General features: G+C 30.0%; 1 protein-coding gene across 3 annotated transcripts in view; it reads right to left on the reverse strand.

The window, feature by feature from the left end:
• Positions 1 to 24,556, reverse strand: part of LOC149958933 (growth arrest-specific protein 2-like) — a 119,979-nt gene that overhangs the window by 49,164 nt on the left and 46,259 nt on the right. For 2 of the 3 annotated variants that reach the window (XM_090166297.1, XM_090166295.1), the window contains exon 1: positions 9,549 to 9,816. The exons of the other annotated variant lie outside the window; for it this stretch is intronic. The gene's annotated coding sequence lies outside the window, so the exon portion shown is untranslated. Of the gene's footprint in view, positions 1 to 9,548; positions 9,817 to 24,556 lie in introns of those variants that run through there. 3 annotated transcript variants of the gene reach the window in all.

The following is a 24,556-nucleotide window of genomic DNA, read 5'->3' on the forward strand; positions in this document are numbered from 1 at the left end:
TATTTTACACTGTTTATGGTTTTTATATATTATATTACACATTAAATATACTTAATATTTTATACTATTTATGGTTTTTTATATATCATACTATATTATATTATATTATATTATATATTAGATATTAAAAAAATACTTCTGACCAGCTCGGTATCACAAAAAAAGGATCGTGAAATGACATAATTTTCAAATACGTTATTCAATATAAGTCTCTTTCATTTTTTTTGGGCAATGTCTTAAATTTTTTTTAAATTTTATATTTTAAATGAATGTAATATGTTTTATGTCAAAACGAGGCTGGAAAAGTCGACAATTTCTTTTATTAATATAAACCTTTAAAGTAAAATAATATGACCACCCTGTATACATCTGAAAAGTGTTTTTTTTATATATTATATACTATTTATGGGTTTTTATGTATTATATTACATATTAAATATACTTAATATTATATACCATTTATGATTTTTATATATAACATTACATATATTATAATGTACTTTACTTTATGACTAAGCGCGATTGAAACACCTTATGCTCATAGAATATAGTAATAATGGCGTGACGTATATCGACGTCACCCATGCCTTTAAACAGGTGGCCGGGTTACAATGCGTAGGAGGGTGGTAGCAAGCCCTACATGCCACACGAGCAAACAGCTCCCTACACTAACTAAGGGGAAACCGAAGAACTCGGAGGAAAACCCTTTAAACCAGTGGGGAGAGAACTTGCAAACTCAACGCGGAAGGAGTATTTCCGAGTTTTCACCCAGTGCCACAAGTTGGGATCGAACCAGGCTCCTCTTGCTGCGAGGCGAAAGCACTAACCACTCCGCCACCCAATCACGAATTTAAACAATTTGATATTTTGTATTGCATTAATACAATACCTGATCTTCTTTAAAATATAAAAAAGTTCAATATTCGAAAGGAGGACGTACGAAAAATACCAATGTATGTAAAATTGTGTTTTGTTTATTATTTGTTTGGCAATAGTGCGCTATCTCCCCCCTCGCGATCCTGCCAACGCCACTGATTAAATGTCAACCGGCCATGTTAATTTGACGAAAATAATCGACGTGGAACGATCAAAAACTGTCACATTCAGTTATAAAATTCTTAAAGAGAGGACATTTTCGATATTGAAGTTTTTTTTTCTCTCTCCTGGCGCCGAGTTTTCACGATACAATAACTACGTTGGCACAAATGACCCCACTCTGTCTCCCGGTGCACATGAAGAGAGCAAGTAGCCTTTGAGGCGAATCGATACACATTTCTGCCTCTCACTTACTTCCCTCGCCGTCTTTGAACCGTGCGTGTCCCCGGAAGGGGGTAAGCTAGACTGTCACTGGTTCGTCATTTTACGTAAAAATCAATGACAAGAAGTCGACTAAACTCGTTAGTGGGTGACCCGTCAACGAATCTTCATGTTGGATCGAAGCGGGTTTGATTTAAATTAAATTAGAAAAAAAAGGTCAGTTTTTATAGGTAACTTTCGCGTGACGTCATTGTCGCTATAACGGAAGGTTGACGTCGTCTCACTTTTCCGCCATTACGTACCGCCTTCGATACGTGGCTGCCATCTTGATCGATTTATTCGTGAAAACCTATACACCGATAGCGTCAATTTTAATTGGGTTCGATCTCGTTATTTCATTTTTGGTTATCGGATCACTGAATAAATTTGTAACGCTATATTCAAATGTACAAAGAAATATTTTATTCTGTTTTCTTTCGGTTGGAGTTGCGTAAGTTCCGTTAATAGGGAAGTTAAGCGAATCATTTTTAAAGGCTGTAGGGATATGAACCCCTTACAAAAATATTCGATACAAATTCTATAAAATAATATCTCATTTCTATATGAATTCTATAAAATAATATATAATTTCTATATGAATTCTATAGAATAATATCTAATTTCTATATGAATGATATAAAATAATATCTAATTTCTATATGAATTCTTTAAAAGAATATCTAATTTCTATATGAATTCTTTAAAAGAATATCTAATTTCTATATGAAATCTATAAAATAATATCTCATTTCTATATGAAATCTATAAAATAATATCTCATTTCTATATGAATTCTATAAAATAACAAATAATATCTAACTCCCATATGAATTCATCAAAATAACAAATAATATCTAACTCCGATATGAATTCATCAAAATAACAAATAATATCAAATTGATCAATTTTCTTTATGAATTCACCAAATAACAAACAATATCAATATTCTTCATGAATTCTACAAAACAATATCTAATTTTTATAAAGATTCTACAAAATTTGTATAATTTCGCAAGAGATTCTGCAAACTATATAATTTCTTTAGAAATCCAACAAAATAATGAATAATTTGTATAAAAACTCAAAACAATATCTATAATTTTCATAGACATTCTGCAAAAAATATTTTTTTGTAGAAATTTAACGAAATAATGAATAATTTCTATATAAATTCTGCAAAATATCTATAGTTTCTATGCATATTCAACTAATAATATTTACTATAGAAATTCTACAAAATAATTTATTTAATTTATATAGAGAATGTTTCTAAAGCTTTGAAAACTCAATTTAAAAGTCGAAAGGTATTTAAAAGCAAAGGCATTCGGTCTATAACACTTCACAGTAAGTCTATGGTCATTTTTTTAAATTACTTTGCCAGACTCTCACAAAATGTCTAAGGTTTTCGAAATCCAATAAAAAAAATTGTTTACTACAATGTCTATAGAAATATTTCCCAAATAGCTACAGATAGTGTATAAATGTTTGAAATTTTTCTATATGATTTCCATTCTACGCTATATAATGTTTTTAGAACTAGAGGAATGTTTGTGTAATATATCGAAATAGTTTTAGGATGTATCCACGAAAATGCAAACTAGAAATCCCTCAATTTTCAACAAACCCGGAATCAGAGCCAGAAAAAAACATTCTTATCTTTGCGTGTTTCAATTGATTTATTTCGTGTATTTTATGGGGTTCCAGATTATTTTATGTTCCAAATTTGGTATCGAAATCTTGACCGTTGAACCTTCTATCCTATTACCCCAAATGTTTATTTATACTATACGGATTTAGCATAATTTTACAATTTTATTTGATTATTTTAAGAATAATGTAATAATATTTTAATAACCAGTTCAGTACATAAATTTAAAAAAAATCTTAAAATACTATAATGATATTTATAAGTTATTTTTATAGACCAGCTCTAAAGAATACCTTTCGATAAAGTAATTTTTCTAAAGGTGTTTAATTGGGAATAGCTCTAGAGCAATTATGATCTTTAGAATAGCTTTAGATAAATTATACTCCTTAGAATAGATTTAGAGAAATTATATAATTTAGCAATTACATACTTTAGAATAGCTTAAAATAAATTATATTCCTTAGAATATCTTAAGAGCAATTATATAATTTTGAAGAGCTTAAGAGCAATTATATTCCTTAGAATAGCTTAAGAGCAATTATATAATTTTGAAGAGCTTAAGAGCTTTTATACTCTTAAGAATAGCCTTAGAGCAATTATTTTCTTTAGAATAGCTTTAGAGAAATTATACACTTAAGAATAGCTTTAGAGCAATTGTACTCTTGAGAATAGCTGTAGAGCAATTGTAATCTTGAGAATAGCTTTAGAGCAATTGTACTCTTGAGAATAGCTTTAGAGCATTTGTACTCTTGAGAATAGCTTTAGAGCAATTGTACTCTTGAGAATAGATTGGGAAACATTTTAGAATAACCTTTTTATATAGAGTATACTGTAGAAATATGTGTAGAATACTACGAAACCCATAAATTGTTCTAAGATATTCTGTAGAATTTCTATAGATAAATTCTATAAAAAAGTATAAAATAATTTTAAAATAGCTCATTTTTCTAGAGGTTTTTGCTTTAGAATAGCTTCAGAGAAATTATAGTCTTTAGAATAATTTAAGAATCTATTGAATACTCTAAAAGCAATGTAGTCCGTTAAATAGGTCTAAAGTATTCCATAGAATTTCCATAGAAGTGTTATTATTTTCATCAAACCCTATAATATATCTATATAAACACTTTAAATTTTATATTTTTCTAAACATATTTGCTTAAGAATAAATTTAGAATTAAGAATATTTAGAATAACTTAGAAGTTTTAAATAGAAACGCCTTAGAACGACTCTCCGTAAAAATATATATAGAATATTCTAAACCAAATATCTTTGAATATTATAAAGGCTTTAGAGCCACTTATATAGTTTTAAAAAATATGTTACCATTTCTATATAGAAATCGTAGGTTATTTTTAAAATTATAAAATATTTTGCAAAAAGTAAATAATTAAAATAGTGCCGACTCCTATTTTAGCTCATCTCAAACCAAAATCTTTTACTTATCCAAGGTACACTTGTCTGTTAGGTTACAGAGATCAAAGTCAATTATACTTAGCACGAGGAACTAAGTAAGGCGGGTAAAATAAGCGAGGTCATGAAAACCGCTTACCTATCAGCGAATCTGGCCATATTGTATTGTTTACGTGAATTGTTTTTATTTATTTAACGTAAAAAAGGCCACGCCTAATAAGTATAACAATAAACTATTAATTTTCTTATTTTTTAGACCACCGGTAAGAAACTTTGATTTTTAAAAATATAACTTCTAAGAGGTTCAATCATAATGGTTCCCACCTCATGTAACGAGTCTGTATTGTAACAAATTTGTTTTAATTTATTTATCGTGTTACCAGAAGAAATACCCTCCCATTTAAAACTGCTTTGATCGAACCGTAAGTAACATACTAAACATAAGTATGACACTTTTTATTGTTTTAATGCTAATTTTCAAACCGAACATTTTTTCTACACTGACACTCTCGCCCGGCTGGCTGACTTAAACTTGCAACGGAATTGTAGTTGTATATTTTGCCTGGGGCATATTTACTCACTAGGGGGCTCTGTTTGAAACCTTGATTGCGCAATAGCTCGGAAAATAAGTTCCATAATGTTCACTAATTGTCATATTTATATTATTTTACTTATGATCCTGCTATAACTATAGATGGTAACTTTTCTCCTAAGCAATATCTTATATACTTCTGGTGTTAGTCATATTGATACTGGTACGGGCCATAGATTCTTATAATCATTTCTTTAATCGCTTTGCTAGTTTTTATTTCTTAAATATATTTTATAAGAAAAATAAAAAACATTTTCTCACGATTCGGAAATTAAGCAAATTATCGCGTAACCTAATTTACTCGAAAGAAATGTTTTTGCAAAAAGTGACCTCGCCCAAAGCCTTTGTTTTCTTTCAGAGTTCAAACCACCCTCTCCCAATTTATATCGAAAACCAAAACAAAATCGAATGTGGTTTTAACATTTTATTCGTATTTCCGATTTGCAAAAAAATAAATAAATATTTATTTAATTTATTTATCGTACGACTTTAATGGTTTGATATTTTATATTGCATTAACAATACCTGATTTCATTATGTAGGATTAATTATTGCAATTTCTTTTAAATAAAAATAATAATTTGCTTCATTTATTACACGAATTTAAACGTTTGATATTTTATATTGCATTAACAATACCTGATTTAATTTTGTAGGATTAATTATTGCAATTTCTTTTAAATAAAAATAATAATTTGCTTCATTTATTACACGAATTTAAACGTTGGATATTTTGTATTGCATTTTCAATACCTGATTTAATTGTGTAGAATTAATTGTCGCAATTTGTTTGAAATAAAATAATAATTGGATTTATTAATAGCACGATTTTTGTACTTCATTAGCAATACTTTAAGTAATTTAGTCCTATTAATTATTGCAATTTTTTTTAAATCAAAATAATACTTTGGTTAATTTATCGCTAGATATTAAGCTAATAATACCTGATTTAATTGTTTAGAATTAATTGTTGCAATTTGTTTGAAATAAAATAATAATTTTATTTATTTGTCTCGTGATATTTTGCTAACGGTACTTAATTTAATTTTGTAGGATTAATTGTTGCAATTTGTTTGAAATAAAATAATAATTTTATTTATTTGTCTCGTGATATTTTGCTAACGGTACTTAATTTAATTTTGTAGGATTAATTGTTGCAATTTGTTTGAAATAAAATAATTATTTTATTTATTTGTCTCGTGATATTTTGCTAACGGTACTTAATTTAATTTTGTAAATTAATTGTTGCAATTTGTTTGAAATAAAATAATAATTTTATTTATTTGTCTCGTGATATTTTGCTAACGGTACTTAATTTAATTTTGTAGGATTAATTATTGCAATTTCTTTCAAATAAAAATAATAATTTAATTTATTAATCACACGACTTTTAGCGTTTGATAGTGTACCTATTTAACTTTGTTCGATTAATTATTGCAATTTCTTTGAAATATAAATTTAATAAATTAATTTCGCGTTTGATATTTCAAAATGCTTGATTAAATTGAATAGGTTGAATTATTACAATTTCTTTTGTTTACTTGTTTTTTTAAATCTGTAACGTGCAATATTTCACGCATTTTACACGATTATTATATCCTGTAATCGCGTGTATATGTAACGACATAGTAAATTACTTATTTTATTTAAACTGTCAAAAGTGTTCTATTTCATAAATTAATTACTTCATTTTTAAGCTGTCAAAATTTTTTTTTTGATAAATTAATTTTCCATTTCAATTTCATGCCTATATAAGATAACAATTTCTAAAATTTTGGGTGTCAAAATGTTCTACTTGATAAATTAATTTTCATTTTTTTTTTATCGGCTATATATGACAATAATTTCCATTTTTTTTACAAACAAACTTGGTGGTACCGATGTTGTACTAGACCCAGTCAACTGCCTCTCATTTCAATTAATAACTATTTTTCTAAAGTAAATGTTTTGATTTTTCGTTGGTTGGTTCAATTGCGGTACACTCTACAATAAAATAACATTTAAGAAATCTAAAAAACAAATTGAAAAACCGAAATTTGTTCTCCCAAAGTATAAAAAAATAAATGAATACATTCTTGGAAAATTATACTTAAAAATCTCAAATTCAGAAACAAAAACCTGTAAATCAAGGCTAAAATCCCACAACAAAATCTTATCATTAGTTTAAGATTTCTAAACTGGATTGATATTTAAAATCCCAAACATAAAATTGGTTATTGTCCGAACCCTCGAGTTAATTAGACCCAACAAGAATTCTGATTCTTAGCCCCACCCTGTCATCATTTGTAGAGAAAGTTCCCCAGCTTTAAATTTCTCGTGCCACTGTTACGTCCTAAGTTTCCAAAGCAGACAAAGTGTACCAGGGTTTAACCACAGGCTAATTTTACGACCTCATATTCTATAGGTACCTGAATGTATTTTGGGATTTATCACGCGACGACAATTTTCTATAGACTTTCTATAGAATCTTATAGAAGTCTGTAGAAAGTAAAGATTTTCTATAGACTTTCTATAAAATCTAATAGAAGTATATATAGAAGTCTATAGAAAATGCTAGACTTTCTATTACTATAGAAACACTTGCGAACACTTGTGCTCAGTTTAAAGCAATTTATTTTAATTCTATAAAATCTTTCATTGTAGTATTTTTAATAGAATATATAAATATAGAATGTAGTGTTATATAAATATTTATATAGAAAAACAGTGCTCTATAAATATGTACATATAATATACAGTGCTCTATATATTTATAAAGAATAGACAGTGCTCTATAAATGTTTCTATAGAATATATAATGCTCTACAAATATTTCTATAGAATATATAATGCTCTACAAATATTTCTATAGAATATACAGTGCTATATAAATATTTATATAGAAAAACAGTGCTCTATAAATATTTATATAGAAAAAACAGTGCTCTATAGATATGTACATATAATATACAGTGCTCTATATATTTATATAGAATAGACAATGCTCTATAAATGTTTCTATAGAATATATAATGCTCTACAAATATTTATATAGAATATACAGTGCTCTACAAATATTCCTATAGAACATACAGTGCTCTACAAATATTTATATGGAATATACAGTGCTCTACAAATATATCTATTTAAAAAACGTTTAAAATTTCTCGGTTTTTCGAATGGCTATTGAAAATTTTACAGAATTTTATATAGATTCTTTAGAAATTGGTTACATTTTATCTATTAAATTTCTACAGAAATATTTTAGAGAAAATATTTCCCGGTATATTCCTAAATAAATAATCCTTTAAAATATCGGAATTATCGTTAAAAACCCACGCGAAGCCAAAGCGCACTTTACAACAGCGTACATTGTCTGAACACGTCGTCAAAGCTTCTCCGGCAATCAATTTAAAGAAATACCGGTAACCATGGCAACGCCACTCCTCGACTAGCTCTCTCTCTCTCTCTCATAAGATCTTATCTCCAAGGAGTTACTCCTAAATTTAAACTTACTCTCCGGAGAAGCCCACGTGTGCATTTAACCCTATCTTTTCAACAACAACAAAGGTTACAATGGCGGTCTGAATATTTATATTCTACGGTTTAATATAAAAAATAATGTGTTTATTGAAAAGCAGTGCACTAAACTTCTATTTGCGTTCTCCCTTTCAAAAAAACCGCAATTATGTCTGGGGTTAAATCAACAAAATTAGTTTGATTTTAATCAACAAATAATATGGAATATTGTTATGACATACATAATAATAATAAACAATACTACGACAATAATAAGAAAGTATAAAAATAATAATAGTATTGAATATTACGGTAACAAAATAGTATTACAATAATAATAGTATTTACTATTATTATAACAAAAAAGTATTAAAATATTAATAGTATTAAATATTACGATAACAAAATAGTATTAAAATAATAATAGTATTTACTTTTATTATAACAAAAAAGTGTTAAAATAATATTAGTATTAAATATTACGATAACAAAATAGTATAATAATAATAATAGTATTAAATATTACGATAACAAAATACTATTATAATAATAATAGTAATTACTTTTATTATAACAAAAAAGTGTTAAAATAACATTAGTATTAAATATTACGATAACAAAATAGTATAATAATAATAATAATAGTATTAAATATTATTATAATAACAATAATGATAAGATAGTATTAAATATTATGATAACAATAATGATAAGATAGTATTAAATATTATTATGACAATAATAATAATAAGATAGTATTAAATATTATTATGACAATAATAATAAGTTAGTATTAAATATTATTATGACAATAATAATAAGATAGTATTAAATATTATGATAAAAATAATGATAAGATAGTATTAAATATTTTGATAACATTTATGATAAGATACATATTAATTATTATGAAAACAATAATGATAATATAGTATTATAGATAGTATTAAATCATTAATAATATTATATTTAACAATAATAACCATAAATAATATAATAATATGGTAAATAATTTGGATTTAGTACATACAATACAATCCTTTTTATGTTCAAATATGAAATATTATTATCATAATAGTATAAAATAATGAATAAATTCTCACCTTAAACCACTAAACAAAATCCATTCGTTCAACCGGTAAATGAACCGGTATATATTAGGCGAAACAACCCGAATTGACGGAACTTTTCGAATGACGTCTCCCGAAACCGGCGTTTAGTCATACCGACGCCACGAACTACGGCTGTAAACGTTTTTCTTTTTTTTTTTTGAGAAATTTTATCCAACGTATTATCGTTTTTTTCAAAGGAGCCGACACCGTTTTAGACGAGACAAAAGTATTGGCAGGGAAGCCTACCCTGCGAGGAGTTCCCAGCGAAAAATAGACGCGTTCTGTCGCTCGTTCAACCAAGAGCACTATGGCGAGGCCAAAATCCTTAAAACCGCTTATTGAGAACGCGTACAGACCGGCTTGTTCGTTGCTAGGCAACCGGAACGGGAAAGTGACGATGAGGCGGCGGAGGGGGAAGGCACTTATGGGGGGAAACTGCATCGATTCCGGCGACGAGCGAGAGACCCACGCGCCCTAGCGGAACCAACCGGAATTACTCTACTTTGTCTGCCGAGTCCGCGTGCCACTGTATAAGCCGTTTTATGTTATTGTTATTATTATCGCGTGTTTTTTTGCTTTTAACAACAATGTATTTATGTTAGTGTTGTTTATTTTCCGGAAAAATAAAATACTGACAAAATTTCCAGAAAATTTACCGGAAATCGGAAAAATAAAAAATTGAAACATAAATTACTTTTTAAGGGTTTTTAATTTTTTTTTAACTTTTTATCGATATAAAATGTCTAATATCAGGAAAAATGCTACAAACATTAATAGTGTTACATTGTCAATCAGTTTAAAGCTAGTATAGAGGTTTAGTTTTACTTTCAGATTCGAAAAAATGAGGCGAAAATTCCGCTTTATTTAAATTTGCAAACAATATTAGACTAATCACGGAATGAAAACTTCTTTTTTAATCTTTTGGAAAAAAGGCCTCGGTCATTTTCCGCGGAAACCTTTCCGACTTACAACACTAATATATATTATACCGAGAGAGAATCACTATTTTGAGAGCATTTTGAGCGTTGCTTCCAATCCCCTTCAAGCTCTAACAGTAAGATCCATCCCCTGAAACTTCAATCAAATAATGGCGGTTTCTCATTGGTTGACTAAAACGGACGGTGACGTTTTTGCCTCCCCCCTGGTGACGTGGGGATAACTAGACTATAAGGGGTACGTTCAGCATCGCTCATCGGTTCCTACTGTACGCTTTTTCGCGTTTCCAGTTTTGACGTCACGATGGTCATCGGTTACTCACCGAAGTGCTTCAAGAGCCGGTTTTTCCGATGACTGACGTCATTTCTGACGTAAAACTACTATAAATTCAACGCCATTTTAAAAAACACCGATGACTGAATAAAAGCGTTCAGCAACTTACGACGTCATTATGACGAAAAAGCTTATCGGTGGGAAATATAAATCCATCGGGTTTTTTTTCGTTGACTTCTACTGAACGTACTCTAGATGCCCGATAATCCACTCGACATATTCCTTAGGTATAACATAAATACGTTCTTGACGGTCGGGTAAAGATAGCAGATGCTTCGTATGCTATAGCTGGATGGGGCTTATTTTTAGTTTTATCCACTGGTTTGGATTTCGACGAAAGAACTTTATTTTGGGTTTATATAGTTTGTTTATGGTTTTTCTTTCTTAGCTTGCTTCGGTTGTTGAAGCACGGACCACTTACATCCATTGGGACTCGTAACGCCGTTTTTACAATGTTTGTTACTTTACGACAGTGAATACAATTTGGTGGCGCCAAAATTTGTTGGGTTACTTTGAGGTTAACGGTTAGTGTTCGATCGCGTGGCATGAAGGCCTGGCCACCACCCTCCTACGCATTGTAACCACAATACCTGAATTAATGGCTTTAAAAGTCGCTGGATGACTTGGTCCTTTAATTGGTGCGAAGAGTATTAAAATAATAAATAATATTAATTAATTAATAAGTCAGAAAATTTTCTGGAAAATGACCGAGGTCATTTTTCCGAAAAAAACTAATGATTAGTCTAATATTGTTTGTAGATTTAAATAAAGCTTCATTTTAGCCTAACTTTTTCGAATAGAGTGTTGTCGTCTGAAACCCTGCGACGTCACCATTGTAATTTGCCTATTGCTAAAAAACGGTAACTGTCATGGCGGCCACTATTAACACTACAGCTGTGACGTTACAAGTTTTCAAAATCGTATCAGATGACAACACTCTATATAAAAGTAAAACTCGGTAAAACTAAACCTATAGACTAGCTTTAAACTGATAAACAATGTAACACTATTAATGCTTTGTAGTATGTTTACTGTTATTAGTCATTTTATATCGATAAAAAGTTTAAAAAGTTAAAAACCCTTAAAAAGTAATTTATGTTTCAATTTTTTATATTTCCGGAAAATTAACAACACTAAATAGTAATAATCGGCTAGGCTAATACCTTTGGCACAATCCTAGGCCCAAGTCATCTAACGACTTTTGTTTAATTCGGTAGCCGGGTTAAATTACTAATCAGCTAGGCTAATAACGTAGGCACCACCTAGCGACGGTTTCGACATTCGTTCAAATCCCGTACACTCTAGAAAAAAAATATTTTAGAAATCTTGAAATCAACTGGAAAATCCCGAAATCTCGGAGAAAATCAGTTGCAAAATTTCAAATCATAGAGGTCAACATGAAAATTGTGCTGAAAATCAGTTACTGATTTGTGAAATCACTTTGATATTCAAAATAGCGTACGCCAAATTTGCAAATGTCGGACCCCTCGCGTGTTAAACAAGCTGATTACTTTTAAAAAGCCTTTTTAAATATTTAATATTTTACTTAAAGGGAATATAACCTCAGGTATTTAGTGTGGAACACCGACGTTTGCAACTCTGGCCGCTCTGGCCTTTGGCTTTAGAAATGTTTGGCGCCACTGTACAGGGTAATTCGAAAAATTGAAGGGGTCTTCCGTAAATATTGCTTTGCATGTTATATTCCCTTTAAATATTAATTTAATAAGAACGTTCCAAGCTCTTATTCGTAATAATTTGTAAAACATTGAATATATTAATTAAATATTAATTATGGAAGCGCCTTCAAAGCTTTTAAAAACTGGCAATAGATGTCGCCATACGAGAATAATTTATCTATGGCAGCATGGAGATTGTATTTAATTATGAAAATTTTGAAACGATCCGCAGCCATGTTCTAATTTCCCTTCGGCACGAGAGGGGGGAACGAGAGGGGGAAACGAAAACAGTCGCAGGGGGGCGCTTCAATGGCGTCGGGATGACGTCACTTTTAGGCAACCAATGAGATTTAACTTTTCATAGCGGGAAGGAACTGACTCTTCGAGCAAAATATTTACTCTACTTTAAGTAATTTACTGATCTTTTATATAAGGTGGATCTGGTATTACTATAAATTAGGGTCGCAAGTTTTATATGACTTAGAGCTCGGCGAAACAGATAAATTAACCGCTAAAATTTCGATTAACCATAAAAATAGCGATTAACTGTTTATTCGTGGATATTATCCGGACTAAAAAGCAATTTAACATGTAAAAATAATAGATTTTTCTAGTACATTTGGCGGAAAGATACTAGTACGAATTTCTGGTAAATCGGCAGCGGGAATTTCGAACATCGCCCATTTACTGTTGAATTCCTAGAGGTACCTACGCCTGTTATATTAATCAATTTTAGAAATGTCTATTACATAAATTTCAAAGTGATCAGTAAATATTTAATATAGATTATTATTATAAGCTTAAAGGGAATATAACCTGCAAAGCAATATTTACGGAAGACCCCTTCAATTTTTCAAATTACCCTGTACAGTGGCGCCAAACATTTCTAAAGCCTGAGGTTTAATTTAATTATAGCGTATTTATAGTATTATGCTCCTAAACAATCATGAAATCACACGTGGTAATCTCGGCATTACCCGTTCTATACTTACCCTGGACTCACCAAACGGAATTTCTTTAGGAATGCCTCACTTGTAGTTCGAAAAATAAATTTATTACCACTCAATAGTCAATATTTACGAAAATTATATAACGCGCGCAGGTATATTTAGAAATTTTGAAATTCCCGCCGCGGATTTACCGGAAATTCGTGCTAGGATCTTTCTAGATATTTTGCCTTTCTTAACCTGCAACTGAGTTTTTATACCTTTAAGTAGAAACAAATTTGGTGTAGGTAGTCTAAGGTTGTTCTTTCTTTTAAATCTTTCCTGGTTTAATCTTAAAATGCACAAAAGTGTTTACCCAAGGTCTATTTTGGGAAGTGCATAGAAATTGTTTCGATATATTTTCTGCTCGGGAGTACTTGCTACCTTAGAGCCAGAGTCAAGCATGTCGAGATACGTGACATTTGAAAGAAATTCGAAACATATGGCTTTACCAAAAATTAATTTTAATTGTTACTTTAACCTCCTTTTTAGTATATTTCAATATAAATATTAGATTATTATTACAATTATTACACATTTTCTGGAAATGGTGTCTTTGCAACTTGCTTGATTTATGCTTTCAGGTAGCGCGCTGTTTGTAATTTGATTTGAATGTACGTTTGGTATGCGTAGGGCCAATCAGAACTAAAACACTTTATCTACCAAAACACGAACTTTTAGAAACTTTTGTGGCTGCAATTTTCTTAATTTAAAATTAAAGGGAGTATAAAACACTGAATTTTGTTTTATTATCGGAAGCTAATGTTAACTGGCGCTAGCTACGTTTAAAATTCAGTGCACTTACACCCAAGGGAATTCGTACTGTTGTTATATTCGGCCATAGAGAAATTCGATTTGGAAAATACTCAATTTAAGAATAAAGTAATGAATATATGGTAATATTAGTATTTACAAATATTCCCTTTCGATAATGTAAAAACACGCTATTGACCGATAAAACAATAACTATTATTATATAAATGACCCGTTTCGGCCATAGATGGCGTTTTTAAAGTTGCCCACTAAATAATATCAAAGCACGCAATTGAACGAGTAAAGCCTACGTCATGGACATAATTAATTTAGAATTTTGCTACCTTCGAATATGCTTAATTTTAAATTTATATTTTAATCCAACGTCATTATTATCTATAATTCAATTGTATCTGAAATTTAAATGATATTTAATTTTCATTTTAAAGTGAAAATTAGCTTCGGTCAAATGAAATTCCTCACCGCAGTCTCGTTTCCGTCGAGAATCCGTCATGTTTTTCGTCACGATTTCGCCATATTTTCCGTCGTGATTTCGTTATATTTTCAGTCACGATTCCGTCACGTTTTTCGTCACGATTCCGTCTTATTTTCCGTCGAGATTTCGTTATATTTTCAGTCACGATTCCGTCATGTTTTTCGTCACCATATCGCCATATTTTCCGTCACGATTTGGCCATATTTTCATGCACGATTCCGTCATGTATTCAGTCACGATTCCGTCATGTTTTTCGTAACGATTCCGTCATGTTTTTCGTAACGATTCCATTTTATTTTCGGTCGCGATTTCGTTATATTTTGGTCACGATTCCATCCTGTTTTTCGTCACGATATCGCCATACTTTCCGTCGCGATTTCGTTATATTTTCAGTCACGATTCCGTCATGTTTTTCGTCACGATATCGCCATATTTTCCGTCACGATTTGGCCATATTTTCATGCACGATTCCGTCATGTTTTTTCGTAACGATTCCGTCATATTTTCCGTTGCGATATCGCCATATTTTCCGTTGCGATATCGCCATATTTTCCGTCGTGATTCCATCATGTTTTTCGTCACAATATCGCCATATTTTCCGTCGTGATTTCGTTATATTTTCAGTCACGATTCCGCCATGTTTTTTCGTAACGATTCCGTCATATTTTCCGTTGCGATATCGCCATATTTTCCGTTGTGATATCGCCATATTTTTCGTCACAATATCGCCATATTTTCCGTCGTCATTTCGTTATATTTTCAGTCACGATTCCGTCATGTTTTTCGTCACGATATCGCCATATTTTCCGTTGCGATATCGCCAAATTTTGAGTCGTGATTCCGTCATGATTTTCGTCACAATATCGCCATATTTTCCGTCGTCATTTCGTTATATTTTCAGTCACGATTCCGTCATGTTTTTCGTTACGATATCGTCATGTTTTTCGTCAAGATATCGCCATATTTTCCGTCGTGATTTCGTTATATTTACAGTCACGATTCCGTCATGTTTTTCTTCACGGTGCCGTCATATTTTCCGTCGCGAATCTCCCCATGTAGAAATAAATCTCAACTTCCCTATTTACAACATGCGATAAATTTAAAGATGAAAGTTGGCCGTAGAACGGTTTCAACTTGAATCGAAGTTGCGTAAATCAGTAAACACATCAAAATTGAACGACATTTTATAAGATGAAATATAATTTAATTTTAATAAACAACGTGGAATTTTTGGAAATTATTGTACTTTTTTTTAACAAGGTAGGCGTTTTTTGTTAATTTTCCAAACGCTCTAAAGTGAGACATTTTGGCGTTTGATTCGACTCAAACGGGTTATTTTTTCTCTTCTGTGATATTAAATCTAACCGATAATATGCGCTTGATTGAACGAACCAGTTCCAATACTTTGAAAGTTCGCTTTCCCAGATTTTCCTCGTATTTTGAACCCGCGTGCCGACCGATAACCGATAAATTAAATGGTTTCAGGGGAATTCATATATTTAATACAGTAATTAATATTGGATACATTTAATCGGTCAGTTAATATTAATGCTCTGTACATGTAATCGGTCAGTTAATATTAATGTTCTATACAAATTATCGGTAAAATAATGTTTTGTTCAATTTGTCGATAGATTAATATTCTGTACGAATCAGTCAATGTTCTTTACAATTACTCGATCAGCTAATGTTCAGTACACTTTATCGGTTAATTAATGTTCAATACACTTTATCCGTTAATTAATGTTCGATACACTTTATCCGTTAACTAATTTTATTTATAATATATCCGTTAATTAATTTTATTTATAATATATCTGTTAATTAATGTTATATACATTTTATCCGTTAATTAAGGTTCGATACACTATATCCGTAAATTAATGTTATATACATTTTATCCATTAATTAATGTTCGATACACTATAGCCGTTAACTAATGTTATTTATAATATATCCGTTAATTAATTTTATTTATAATATATCTGTTAATTAATGTTATATACATTTTATCCGTTAATTAAGGTTCGATACACTATATCCGTAAATTAATGTTATATACATTTTATCCATTAATTAATATTCGATACACTACAGCCGTTAACTAATGTTATTTATAATATATCCGTTAATTAATGTTATATACATTTTATCCGTTATTTAATGTTATTTATAATATATCCGTTAATTAATGTTATTTATAATATATCCGTTAATTAATGTTATATACATTTTATCTGTTATTTAATGTTATTTATATTATATCCGTTAATTAATGTTATATACATTTTATCCGTTAATTAATGTTCTGTATATTTACTCGGTTAGTTAATATTCTATTCATTTTATTCGTTAATTAATGTTCTACATATTTAATCGGTACAGTAACGGAATTTGCAAAACTATTTTAATATCTGTCCTACCACTTTTATTCAGATCCACTAACTGAATTTGGTGTAATGATTTCAAAAGACAAAAATATAAATTATGAGAAAATGAATTCTGAATTATTAAATAAAGCAAAAATTCAGCTATCTTCAACTGATAAATTCACGATCAACAATCCACTGGCCCTACAATATGGTTTGTTTTAATAGCTTTACTCTTATCGGCCGCTTTCCGAGGATGACCAAAATATTCCTACGCCCCAAAAGGGCGAAACCGGTCTGCTGTCGAAATCTCTGGTAAAAATGTTTGCTTTTGGGATAATTCAGGGGTACCTAAATGAGCGATCTTGTGTAAATGGTGATCTCGACCTTCAAAAGGTTTATCTCGAAAATAGTTTCTATCGGAAGTCTATAATCAGAATTCTATTGAAATGTAATCAGAGTTCTATTGAATTGTAATCAGAGTTCTATTGAATTGTAATCAGAGTTCTATTGAATTGTAATCAGAGTTCTATTACATTGTTATCAGAATTTTATAGAATTGTAATCAGAAACTATAGAATTTTAATGAGAAACTATAGAATTTTAATCAGAAACTATAGAATTGTAATCAGAATTCTATAGAATTGTAATAAGAAACTATAGAATTGTAATAAGAAACTATAGAATTGTAATCAGAAACTATAGAATTTTAATCAGAAACTATAGAATTGTAATCAGAATTCTATAGAATTGTAATAAGAAACTATAGAATTGTAATAAGAAACTATAGAATTGTAATCAGAAACTATAGAATTGTAATCAGAAACTACAGAATTGTAATCAGAATTCTATAGAATTGTAATAAGAAACTATAGAATTGTAATAAGAAACTATAGAATTGTAATCAGAAACTATAGAATTGTAATCAGAAACTACAGAATTGTAATCAGAAAGTATAGAATTGTAATAAGAAACTATAGAATTGTAATCAGAAACTATAGAATTGTAATCAAAAACTACAGAATTGTAATCAGAAAGTATAGAATTGTAATCAGAATTCTATAGAGAAATTAATTAAATTTTAGTTAAATTCTGTAGATATTTAGGTCAATTTTCTATCACCACTAAAAAGCCCTATAAAGTGAAACTTTTTTCTATAGAAATATTTTAGAGCACTCTGTGGGATAAATAAAACCCTACATTTTCTATAGATTTACTAGTCTTATAGGATTTTATAGAAATTCTGTAGAAATGGCGATTTGGGTACATTTGTTCGAATTTCATTCGTCCGAACGGTGGTACAAATGTCCGAATGATCATTTGTCCGAATGCCGGAAAACAGGATCGTATGTCCGAAAACGTATTTCATTGGCCCGAAAAATGTATCACAACTTTTGTTGGTGATTTAGTCGTTCAATTTATGTTAACTTTACTGGCGAATTTAATTTGTTCGAATAATCGTTTGTCCGTTTTTCGAACATTAGGAATTGTTTTTTTTTTTAAATATTGTTAATATAAAAAATATTAACATTAACGTGAACCTAACCTAACCTAACCTAACCTAACCTAACCTAACCTAACCTAACTTAACCTAACCTAACCTAAAATATCCACAACATTCAACGCAATTCCCACAAAAAACAGCAATAAGAAATACTAATTTAGCGACAGAATTCGGACAAGTGATGCTACCGATTCGGACGAATGAAACAAACAAGTTGTCCAATTCGAACAATTGAAACATTTGTTATTTCGGCGGTTCGGACGATTGAAATTCCAACATTTGTTCCACCGTTCGGACGATTGAAATTCGAACATTTTTTCCACCGTTCGGATGATTGAAATTCGAACATTTTTTCCACCGTTCGGACGATTGAAATTCAAACATTTTTTCCACCGTTCGGACGATTGAAATTCGAACATTTTTTCCACCGTTCGGACGATTGAAATTCGAACATTTTTTCCACCGTTCGGACGATTGAAATTCGAACATTTTTTCCACCGTTCGGACGATTGAAATTCGAACATTTTTTTCCACCGTTCGGACGATTGAAATTCGAACATTTTTTCCACCGTTCGGACGATTGAAATTCGAACATTTTTTCCACCGTTCGGACGATTGAAATTCGAACATTTTTTCCACCGTTCGGACGATTGAAATTCGAACATTTTTTCCACCGTTCGGACGATTGAAATTCGAACATTTTTTCCACCATTCGGACGATTGAAATTCGAACCAATGTACCTACCCCGAAATGGCGTTAATTAAAATAGGAAATTTGGACCTCTGGAATAACTTTATGAATGACAAAACGTAGTAAAAGAGATGGCTATAAAAATCATTCATTCATAAAAAATGCAATAAACACCCTTAAATTACAGACCAAAAAACGACAAGCGTAAGAAGTAACAGTAATTCGCAGAAATGTCTTCAATTAGTGATGCAGAAAAAAACGTTAGAAATGTTCTCTTTGATGTGGCCGCTTCGCGTGAGCTTTTCGGTAGCGTTTAGGACCTGTTATAAGAACAATAAAATTGATGGCGGTGCTTTCGACGATTTAATTATAAACAATCATACGTTTCTACTCGCTTTTTCCTCGTTCGAAACTTCCATTCGATTTCGCTCATTATTTTTCGGGAGTGGATTCGAAAGTATACGCTCTTGTAATGTTACGCATGCGGAACGGGTACAGGGTGTTCGCTAAAAGACTGATCCAAAGCTTCTATTCAAAATCTGTGTTGTTTGCAATGCCTCCTGCACCTTTAAATGAGTGAAGTTTCTGACTTATTGACTATTTAGTATGACTTCTAATTCGTTGTTGTTTCTATAGTCAAATTTCATAATATGTCTAATTATGTTATTATAGATCCTATAATTATTGTTTAGAATATTATACTCTATTGAATAAATGAGATATTATCTATAGAATAAATGATATATTATCTATAGAATAAATGAGATGTTATCTCTAGAATAAATTAGACATTATATATAGAATAAATGATATATTATCTATAGAATAAATGAGATGTTATCTCTAGAATAAATTAGAGATTATATATAAAATTAAATAGAGATTATATATAAAATAAAATGGAGATTATATGTATAATAAAATAGAGATTATATATAAAATAAAATAGAGATTATATATAAAACAAAATAGATATTATCTTTGGGATAAATGAGATATTATCTATATAATAAATTAGATATTATCTATATAATAAATTAGATATTATATATATGATAAATTAAATATTATTTATATAATAAATTAGATATTATCTATATAATAAATAAGATATTATTTATATAATAAATTAGATATTATTTATATAATAAATTAGATATTATTTATATAATAAATTAGATATTATTTATATAATAAATTAGATATTATTTATATAATAAATTAGCTATACCCTTTAGAATGACTCTATAAACGGTTTTATATAGATATCGTTTAGAATTACTTTCCGAAGGTTTTTCTATAGAAACCTTTTATAAATATCTATTGAATGACTCAGTTATTTTATACATATTTCAATACCAAAATATTTACAATATTTACAATCTGTAAATTATTTCCTATAAAAATATCTGTAAAATGACTATCTGTAAAGGTTTTTATATAGTACTACTTGAATATTCTATCGAATTTTCTATTTAAGTATATATACATAAATTATATATAAAGCACTAAAGAATAGAAAATTTCAATACAACTTTCAAATTTTATAATATTTAATTTAATAATTTATTTAATATCTCGGACTTCGTATTGGTCAAATCTGATCGGGTCAAAGCCAACTTAGCTGCGTGGGAATTTTAATACTAATCCTCATGAATCTTCTGGATCATAGTTATTCGAATTTTCTAAATCCAATGATTCTAGGAAAATTTCAAAAATTATAACACATTTTCCAGTATTTAGAAAGAATTTATTTCAACTTAGGGAGAATGACTTGTTGAGATAAATTTTAGCGTTTCTGCCACCTCTGATCAATCAAATCCCTAAAACTGACATCTTTCCGACCCGGTTGACGTTTTTCCTACTCCTTCTCGTACCTAATTATCAAGAAATACATAGGCTGCGTTCAAAATGGCAGCAAGCAGAAATCTACGTGCGCTTGATCTTTATGATACATATCAGAAAAACCTGCTCGTAGAACGGGTTAATTTTATAGCTTTCCGATACCAATCGTGACGTCACAACCGGAAGAAGCAAAAATCGTTGAAAAACTGTTCAATAATGGGCATTTTCGTCAAAGAGCCGCTCAGCTCACTCACCGCTCGCACTCGCTAGACTAATATCCGCTCACGCTCACGCATTTTTGAGTGGTGAAAAAAGCGCTCCTCTCTTTTCACTCTTTTTGAGCGGGAAAATAAGCGCTCCTCTCTTTTCACTCTTTTTTGAGCGGGAAAATAAGCGCTCCTCTCTTTTCGCTCTTTTTTGAGCGGGGAAATAAGCGCTCCTCTCTTTTCACTCTTTTTTGAGCGGGAAAATGAGCGCTCCTATCTTTTCGCTCTTTTTTGAGCGGGAAAATAAGCGCTCCTCTCTTTTCGCTCTTTTTTGAGCGGGGAAATAAGCGCTCCTATCTTTTCGCTATTTTTGTGAGCGGGTAAATAAGCGCTCCTCTCTTTTCACTCTTTTTTGAGCGGGAAAATGGCGCTCCTATCTTTTCGCTCTTTTTGTGAGCGGTAAAATGAGCGCTACTCTCTTTTCACTCTTTTTTGAGCGGGAAAATTAGCGCTCCTATCTTTTCGCTCTTTTTGTGAGCGGTAAAATGAGCGCTCCTAACTTTTCGCTATTATTGTGAGCGGGTAAATAAGCGCTCCTCTCTTATCGCTCTTTTTGTGAGCGGTAAAATGAGCGCTCCTATCTTTACGCTCTGTTTGAGCACTGAATTTCGTTTCGCGATCCTTTAAAAACCTTTTGTTGCTCAATTTCGCTCCTAATAACAAAACTGCTCACAATGAGATGAGCAGTGCCCATCATTGCAACTGTTACGGTTTTTCTGATACATAATCGTGAATGAATCAGAAGGTTGTTGATCGCAGCCATTCATATCAGCTCTGGTTCGTATTTTTTGGAATGGACACCCTGTATCATTTCTTTGGCCCGAGGCAGAGCTTAATATCGTACTTTATTTTCCTTTTTAAAAGTATTTATATCAATTCATCACATTTTTCCGCACTCCCTTATGAAAGCTGATAGATCCTTTTCAAATGTAAATTATCTTTTTAACCTTGGATCTTCGTCTCAAAGGATAATTATTTTCTTTTCTACACTACGGGGGTTCACAAAAAATGCTTTTTCTAGTTCAAGTTTTACTACGAAATTTTTATTCATTTATTTCTTTTTACAAAAACTACCGCGTGGGATTTTTTCTCTATTGTAAAGTTTTCTTATTAAGTAATAAATTTTATTTTCTCGAAAATCGGGTGTTAAAATTACTCAAGTATAATACGTAGGAAATCCTTTTTGTTGATATTGTTTACCGAATCGTTATAGTTACAGTATTTATTTATAAAAACAACAAAACAAAATTTAATATCTTAATATCCCTGAACTTTTAAAACAACTTGTTATTATAAAACACCTTTATTAAATTATCTGATTAAAATTAAGTAGATTTGGCTGTATAATGATTAAATATAATTAAATCATTATTAAATATCAATCTTGGTTATAAAAACACTGTAACTGAGTGTATATTTAAAATTGTGGTTGATTTAAAGTTTAGTCCAGCTAATAATACTAAAATTAGTAGAAATTATAAATATTATAATTATTTGATATTATATAAGTAAGTTACAATATAACTATTAATTATAATCATTTGATATTATATAAGTAAATTAGAATACTATTATAAAAAATTATAGTTATTTGATATACAATAAGTAAATTAGAATATTACTAATAATTAATTATAATGGTTTGCCATTCTATAAGTAAATTAGAATATTGTTTTTGATTAATTATATTTATTTGACATTCTAAAAGTAAATTACAATATTACTTTTAATTAATTATAATCATTTGATATTCTATAAGTAAATTAGAATATAACTTTTAATTATAATTATTTGATATTATATAAGTTAATCAAAATATTACAATTAATTAATTATAATCATTTGATATTCTATAAGTAAATTAGAATATTACTATTAATTATAATTATTTTATATTCTATAAGTAAATTAGAATATTACTATTAATTATAATTATTTTATATTATATAAGTTAATCAAAATATTACAATTAATTAATTAATTATAATTATAATTATTTTATATAATATAAGTAAATTAGAATATTACTTTTAATTAATTATAATTATTTGATATCGTATAAGTAAATTAGAATATTAAAATTATTTAATAATAAATAGTATTTAATTACAATCCCTTATTAATATTATAATATTAATATTAATTACCAAACTTTACATCGACAAAAGTATATCTTTGAAACCGATTCAATTTCAATAGCTCCGTTTCAATGGCAACGACGAAATGAAAACCCATGCAGATTTGAAGGATGTCAAGGTGACATATTTTCCCCCGATTCTTACGCAAATGAAGCTCAAAATATCGCGCTTTTCGTCACGGGTGTAAACGCTATTTATTTTGTCGAAGGGTGGGAACACCCATGATCGAACTTTTTGCTGACAGTTTTTCTCGAAATAACCTTTTCTCGCTGGCTCGCAATCGTGGTCCGCCTACTACACTGCCCACGAATACTTTTGCCGAAACATTCTTCTAGTAACTTAATTCCAAGAATCTTTTTATTTTATATTTCGGAAGTATGAATATGTTCAGACTAGTTTTAGCGTGGCTTCCAATCTAACAGTAAGCCCCTTCCTCTTGAACAAAATCAAAATTTCATTGGTCCTCTATTACTGACGCTACTGTAGCGCCACCCGGTGACGTTTTTTCCCGCGGGGTTGAATATTCGACCATGATTCCCCAAGATTCGTCTCAAAATAGTCATCCTTTTTAAGTTGAAATAAATACAATTTTGGCGTAATACCACGCAAAAATCGAAGATAATCATTTAAAAAAACCACGTGCGAACAAATTCTTGGAAATTTTACGCAATATTTGGCGCAGGTGTGGGTGGGACTCGTAAAGGACTTTATTAACTATTGTGTTCAAATATAAACGCTTCGAAATGGTTAAATATTAGATTTAAAAACTTCATTGCATCGTAAGTAACATAATTGAGGTTAAGTTGAATCTACAAGTTATTTACAATAAATATCTGTATGACCATAAGTGTATAATATTATTAATTAAGTGTGACACTTCCTACCCTTCACAGGCAAATGTTTTACACAAGTAGCCTTTGACAGCGCCTCGCTAGGGGGAGATTTTTCCTCTTGTGATGACGTCACTCCGTTACTAGCTCTCAGTAAAAACACCGCAAAGGGACTC

This window comes from Leiobunum rupestre, chromosome 2, assembly GCF_980474605.1.
Source record: "Leiobunum rupestre chromosome 2, qqLeiRupe1.1.hap1, whole genome shotgun sequence".
Taxonomy (NCBI): Eukaryota; Metazoa; Arthropoda; class Arachnida; order Opiliones; family Sclerosomatidae; genus Leiobunum; species Leiobunum rupestre.